Raw genomic sequence first — 7,419 nt, forward strand, 5'->3', positions numbered from 1 at the left:
AAATTAGTAATTATTTGAAAGTAAAACATTTTTTAAAAGTGACCTTCTGCAGCTGAGTGTCCCAACCCGGGGGACAGTTGAACAGGTTTCCTGAGGGAAGGAGTGAGAGACAGATGGGACGAATGATGCAGTGTTACAACACGGACATGATGCAGTGTCACAACTCTTCAGGGTCTTCCGGAGACATCACAGTGTTACAACTCTTCAGGGTCTTCAGGGTCGTCTGGAGACAACATGGTGCTACAACTCTTCAGAGGTTGTCTGGAGATTGTAAGCCAGTGATCGTGGTTATATACATGCTGGTGGGCAGTGATTGGTTGAATGAAGGATTGTAAAAGGTGGGTTATGATTCGTTGCTTTTGTGGACCAATCATGAGGTGCCGGACATGCAAATCTGAGGAATTCTAAGCTCACCAATTTGCTATGGGAAGTGGCCAATCAGAGTATGGTTTTGAAGGTGAGGTTTTGAAGGGAGCCAATTGTGGCCTTTATGGGAAGTGGCCAATCAGAGTAATGTCTTGAAGGTGAGGTTTTAAAGGGAGCCAATCATGGCTTTTGGCATTGTGTAATTGTTTGCTCTCTGAGAAACCGGGGATATTCACTGGTACGCAGCCTCCCACAGCTGGGTGTATGGTGGACAATTAAGGCAGCTGGATTTCACATGGTCGCTTGGACCTGGCAGTTTGAGAAGGACACCAGGTGCTTATGCATGCATGACTAGAATCCTCAAAGAGCAAGAGGTGGAGAAGAGATTGCAGGGTGGCCATTTACCATGGTGAGGGTTCTCTTTCTCCTCTCCCTTCCTCTCTGTCTCTCGGTGTCTTTCTGTCAAGTGCATGTACTCTCTCTCAAAAAAAAAAAAAAAAAAGAAAAAGAAAGAAAAAGATAATGCCTTTCTGTCTGAAGTCTAAAACGATCAAACATGAAATGTTGGCAAGGATCAAGGGTGTAGAACAACAGAGACTCATTCATTAATGGTGAGAATACAAAATGTTATAGCTACTTTGGAAGACACCCAGGCAGTTTCTTATAAAGCTAAACATATCCCTACCATACTATCCAGCATTTCAGGGCACTTTTGGGTCAGTGAAAGTATTGACATAGGACATTTTGTATTTGGCAGGACTCATAGAATTATATACTTCAGAGTGAACCCTAAAGCAACTATGGACTTTAGTTAATAAGAAGTATCAGTACTTATGAAACTCATCGGTCATAACAAATGTACCACACTAATGCAGAATATTAGTAATAAGAGAAACTTGGAGGGAGGGATTTGCAAGAAAGTGTTTATGGGAACGTATTGTATTTTTCCTTCAATATTATGGAAACTTAAAACTGCTTACAAAATAAAGGTTTTTTTTTTTTTAATTTTTAAGAACTTTTTTGCCATAGAATCCATGCACTTGTAGAGAAATAGACAAATAGACTCAGTGAGATGGAAAATGAGAAATTACCCCATTGGGGGATGGCCATGCCACAGTCTGTTTTTCATTCTCCTCCTTGGGTCTTGGGACTGTATGAATACATGCACGACATGTTTTTCAAGCCACTGGGTCCAGCCACTGGGTCCAGGATTTAAACACAGTTGACCATGTGGGAGTTCAATAACTGCTGTGCCATCTTTTGGCCCCTAAAATGTGTGTGTTTTTTTCATGAAAAGATATAGCTTTAATTTTTGTTTTTCCATATTTGACTGAGACTTAGCATATTCTTTACTATATATCTATTTATTTTATAATAAAAAATATAGACATCTACAAGAAACACCAGTACCTATTGTATCTTCTATTCTCAAGATTCTGCTCTGATTCTATAAGCAGTATGTAGAAGAAATTTGTTGTTTTTTAAGGTCATGCTGTCTTGATTTGTTCTGGTTTAGTTCTGTTTTGCTTCTTTTATATTTTTAATGTCAGGCTGTAGAAAATTTGAGAAAAATTTAATTTACAACTTTTGCAATATTATTTTTATTAAGCATGGTATTTAATTACTTTGCTTACATTTATTTTCTCATAATAACTGAATTTAGCAAACATTAACTTCTGTATTTGTGAAAGGAAGTTGCGGCCAAGGTAAGTGACACACTAGTAAGTGCACAGCTAGTAAATGGTACAGTTCAAATGCAATCCAGAATCCTTGGTTCCAACAGCACTTACTTGCCAGTCTACCACACTGTTGTGGATAATCCGTCTGTATATTTTATGGTAGGTTGTGGTAACTACGTTGGAAACACATATCAAGTCATAGTTTCAAAGACAAATTAGCAATAAATAGCTCACTGTGTTCCTGTTACCTTTCCTCTTAGTTTAATGACACATCCTGACCCTTCTCTTTACTCAGTTTTCCATTCGAGGGCACATCACCAAATATAAGATGGTTCCAGAATGTCAGATGTTGTCCTGGTAATGAAACAGGCACCGAAGACCACGTCTAATAGGATGGGTAAAGCCAGTCCTCAGGGACAACCTCGTTCTTCATTAATCCTGGGGTGTGTGATGATGACATGCAAATCTGATAACACATGTGGAACCTCTTCTCATTCTGCTCCCACTTTACCACCTCTGATCCCCTTTATCCATGTCACCTATTGTCAGAGGCCAGTCTTTGAAGGTTGAGATTCACTCTAATGAAAATACAGACATGTCACTGATTTGAGTCTCAAGAACCAAACATGGAGTCTGAATCTATGGCTCAGGGAGAAACAAACCTGCTCTAGGGTTCTCTGCAGATGAGGACTAGATTACAGCAACAAAACACCTGCAGATGCTCAGAACGAGGACAAACCCTAATGAACCTGATTAATTCTGATTATTTCCAGAGCTTATAAGATACACCAGCATTCAGACATTTCAGAACAGAAAGATCACAGATAGTCCCCAACTCACCCTCTCCCTCCAAAAAAGAATTGTCTCATATACTGAAAATACCACTCAAGACCCTTCAAAAATAGTTTATTGTATTAAGAAAAATCACAGTTTGAAGAAACACTAAACAATAAGTGCCTAAGATATGTCCCCAGAAAGTTCCAGTGCTGAGAAAGAATCCTGTGGGGCTTATTCAAAAGGCATTACCTGGTTGTAATAAAATAATTGGAAATTGAGGAACAAGAGATACCAGAAAGGCAATAGACAGGAAAGCCCAAGTATATGTTAGAGTCTTCAGGGAAAAGCATCTCCACTCTCAGGGTGGCTAAAGTGCTGGGAAGTGCTGATGAGGGCTGTCAGTGTTGTAAAGCTACTATAAAGGGAATTTCTTCATTGATCTTCTCTTGGAGAAAGGCAGCACCTGCAGCAAGACTCATTGTTACTAAAGAGTTTAAAACAGACTTCTTTTTTTCAGATTCCTCCCTCTTCTTTCTTAATCTTTTTTTTGACTTTAGAAAGTCATAAGACTGAGGCCAGTGATGGCATAATGGTTACATCACTGGATTCGCACATGGCTATCCACAGTTCAAGTCCCAGACCTGGTGGCTTGAAACTCATGTCACGTGTGCATGCAGGTTTGCCCAAAATCCAAAGAGGAGAGTGGACTGCAGTGTGGCCAACCCCCTGGTGGGTGATTTCTCCCTTTCAGTCTCTCTGTCTCTCCAGTGAGTACACATTCTGTAACATAAAAATCTGTGTAAAAATTAAAAGGTCAAAAGTCTACTTATCTGACATCTTTTAAATCTGAAGTTTGAACGTAGACTATATATCTTACTCCCCTAGTATGAATCTCATCTATACAAAATTTAGAAAACACGTGGGAGAAATTTCTTATACTGCAGTACTATAAATAGAGGGAAAAAATTAACTAGTCAGATCAGAAAGTTACTTGAAAATACAATCAAAACATGATTACATTCTGCTATAATATGGAACAAACCACAGCAGGTTCCTAACTAAAGAGAACCACAAGGACTATCTGAAGATATTAAGGGAAAAATCATAGGACATTATGTTGTTCCTTCCCTCCACACTCCGAGCTTTTTCTTTTTCTTTTTTTTTTTTTGGTGAGGGTTTTGTTATAGGGCGTGTGTGCTCACCAGAACGAGACAGAAAGTGAGAAATCACTCCCCAGAGGGAATGGCCATGCTGTAATCCCTTCCGGGATCTTGGGCACGCACACACATGTGCCCAAGGTGAGTTTAAGCCACCAGGTCTGGGACTTGCACTGTGGTGGACTACATGGAGTCCAGTGACATAGCCATTACGCTAACTGCTGGTCCCCTGTAACTTTTTAGAACTTCTGGTAACAATTTTTAGGTTGGAGGAGCAAAAACAAACAACAGCCTTTAAAACTATTTTCATGCAAAGAGGCTATCCTAACCCTGTAGGAAGTAGGCTCTGAAAGTACTTCTAAACTGACAGTCTGCCTCAGGAAATAAAAGCTGAAATGCAAGTAACTTGCAGCTTACTTTCCTAGATGACTGGACTGAATATCGTGATGTGAAGCAATTGTTGTAGGTACTGGAGAGAATTTTGGAAACTGAAGGTGTGGTCTAGGTACACATCTATGGAAAGGGACAAGGAACTCTGAAACTTTAGGTACCACATGATGCCAATATATGATTCATTCTAACAAAGAGAAATCAAGAACCACAACTTTCCCTTTCCCTAACTTGACTTTTTAAGGGATTGCATATCCACATCCTTTCTCCCACTCTGTTTTACTGTCAGATACCTCCATGTGTGTCTTCCTCTGACAGTGCATATCCACCTCCATGTGCTTCATAGAGGCCCTTGGTGTTCTGCAGCATTGCCTTTGTGCATACCCCTAGATAATGAGGACAATCCTTACAGAGATGCCCACTAGGCCCACAACCAGGCCCAGGGCACACATGGCATTCTCTCTGGTCTCTGGGAGCGGGGTTTGCATTTTATACTCTGGGGAAATAAAAGAGTCATGATGATGAATATGATAGGTGGGAGCACTTGGGACCACATGTAGGGCCAAAAGGATAGTTATTAGTAAACTAAAGAGGACAACAGAATGATGTGTTGAAGGAACAGCAAATTACAAACTGAAGGGAACTGGGCGCTGAGAGCAGACAATAGCAGAAGTTATGGAACAGTCAGGACACTCTGGGTCCTAAGGGTCCAGATGTACACATAGGAGAAAACCTTAAAATGAACGACACTGAAAGATGGTCCATACCCCAGTGTGTCAGAAGAGGCTCCCCCCAATACAGTCATAGATATCCTTAGTCAAGGGCAGAAACAGGAAATAATGGAACTTGAAGAAAAAGTGGTCTTCCCTGGGCAGAAAGATGGTCTCTGATACTCCCATGGTGACAGGGTTTCCATTTTAAGCCACGTGACATCCATCACTGGTGGAGAGAACTTGTCGATGAAACAGATGAGGACGTTGGGCTTTTCCAGCTCCCTAGGGCTGTTCATGAGCACAGTCACCTCTGGAGGGATTGAGGGACACAGACAGAAATTGACCTTCAGTGCTTAGTCTGATCCCACCCTCCCACACTGAAATGTGATAAAAACCTCACTGAAGACTCTAAAACTGAAAAAGCCATTGAAATTTTGCCCCAAGAACTCTGTGCCACATTCTCAGACACCTATCCCTGACACCTTCTCCTGTGAGCACTGAGACATAAAATGTCCAAAGACCTCATTCCTGGTTCCCCCAGCACTCAGTCAGAGCAATGCCTTTTTGAGGGACTCTGGGTGACAGAGATGTGACTTAAGTACATCAAGCAAAGAACAAACCGGGAATGTTCTTGGGTCCTTGGTGTGAGAATTTGGAGTGTGCTTATGAAAGTTTAGACTCTTGGGAGAGAAATTCTGTCACAATATTGTGACACAAAGAGCTGGGCATCTATTTTAGATCTACCATATCCAGGAATGCAGCAGAGAGAGAGAGAGAGAGATACCGTTGGTGTCCAGAGTGTGGTTGGCACGCTTTATCATGATGACCAGGTTGACTTTGTCCACAGCTATGTTGACCAATGCACCCTGAGCCTCAAAACTGAGAACAAAGCTGGCAAATTATCCAAAGTCTTTAAGTCACATGATCATCTCCTTTTTGTTCATATCCACATGGAAAATTTTATAACCATCAAAGTCAAACATATATTCACCTAGATGATCTGGAGCCAGATAGAATTCAGCCTGCATCTTCCTCTGAGAAGGTAGGGATAGGAATTAGGTAAGAATTACGAGAGGGTGATGAAAAAGCCATTGAAAGTTACAATTTATGGGCAGGAGACAGTGGAAAGAGATGGGGCATAGAGGAAGGGGGAGTGATAAAGAGAAGGAATGAATAAAAAGATGAGGTGTACGTGAAGGACTTCTGCAAGACTAAGGATGAGAGGGAGAAATAAGAGTAGTGTTAGTGAAAGTGGGTTGAAGGAGAGGGCTGAAAAACCTACTCTTGTGAAGTTGTCTGGCTCTGTGAGAGATTATTTCCATTTTAGAAATCCAACAGCCTCTAAACAGAGAAATGTTTTCCCACTCTCTAACCAGTCCTTAAATATGCTTCTTCCAGAATTCCAGGGCATTTCTTTCTCAGAACATGGTTCTCTAAAAAGAGAGAAACACTATTTAAAAGATTAAGTTCTGAACTCTGGAAGCAAATAAAATCTTGAATTTATGAACAGCCATTTACCTAGTGATTTTGAGCACATTGCTCTATCTACTTAAATGTAGTTTCCCAAATATAGTTCTATAATTTTGAGTTTACCATGGATTTCCTTTTAAGATTGAATGAGATAAGATAATTTCTCAGTGTATGTAATGGTTAGTTTTGCTGTCACCTTGGCTGGACTAAGGAATCCCTAGAAACCAGATAAAGCTTTATTCTGGTATGTCTGTGGGAGTGTGTCCAGAGAAGATTAACATGTAAGTCTGAGTAGACTGAATTTGGAAGATTCCCCCTTGATGAGGGTAGGTGTGATGAAATCAACAAGAGGACCAGACAGATTTCATGCAGAAGACAGAAGGGTCTCCTTTGAGAGATAGCAAGATACACGTCTGTTGCCTTGGACAGCAGAACCCAAGGCTCATCTGCCTTTGGACCCTTGGCTTTATACCAGCAGGTGCCAGGTGCTCAGGTTTCTGCCTGTGAATTAAATCACCTGCTTCCCTACTTCCCAAGCTTTTGCACTTGGGCTGGACCATGCATTCAGAATCCCAGGGTCTCCATCTTGCAGACAGCCTGGTTTAAACCCCTCAGTTGCTGTGATCTCATAAATCAGCTCATGAGAACAAATAAATACTCCTTTTATATATCTGTACACATCCTATGTCTCCCTGGGAACCCTATATCATCAGGAGTATAAGCACCATTCACATTTTAGGGTCAGAAATGGCTTCATATTTAAGGACCAGACTTAGGAAAATTACAAGCAATGTAAACAATGTAAGACACCCAGGAAGGTAAGTCTGAGACCTTGTAGTGCTGCAGTGTTAGATCCCTGAATCCAAA

At 40.9% G+C, this 7,419-nt stretch overlaps 1 pseudogene; it reads right to left on the reverse strand.

Annotated features, from left to right (window-relative positions):
• Window positions 1-4,709: 4,709 nt before the first annotated feature.
• LOC102496408 (HLA class II histocompatibility antigen, DR alpha chain-like) overlaps window positions 4,710-7,419 on the reverse strand; it is a 3,478-nt pseudogene continuing 768 nt past the window's right edge.

This window comes from Tupaia chinensis, unplaced genomic scaffold (assembly GCF_000334495.1).
Source record: "Tupaia chinensis unplaced genomic scaffold, TupChi_1.0 Scaffold144597_1, whole genome shotgun sequence".
NCBI classification, from domain to species: Eukaryota; Metazoa; Chordata; class Mammalia; order Scandentia; family Tupaiidae; genus Tupaia; species Tupaia belangeri.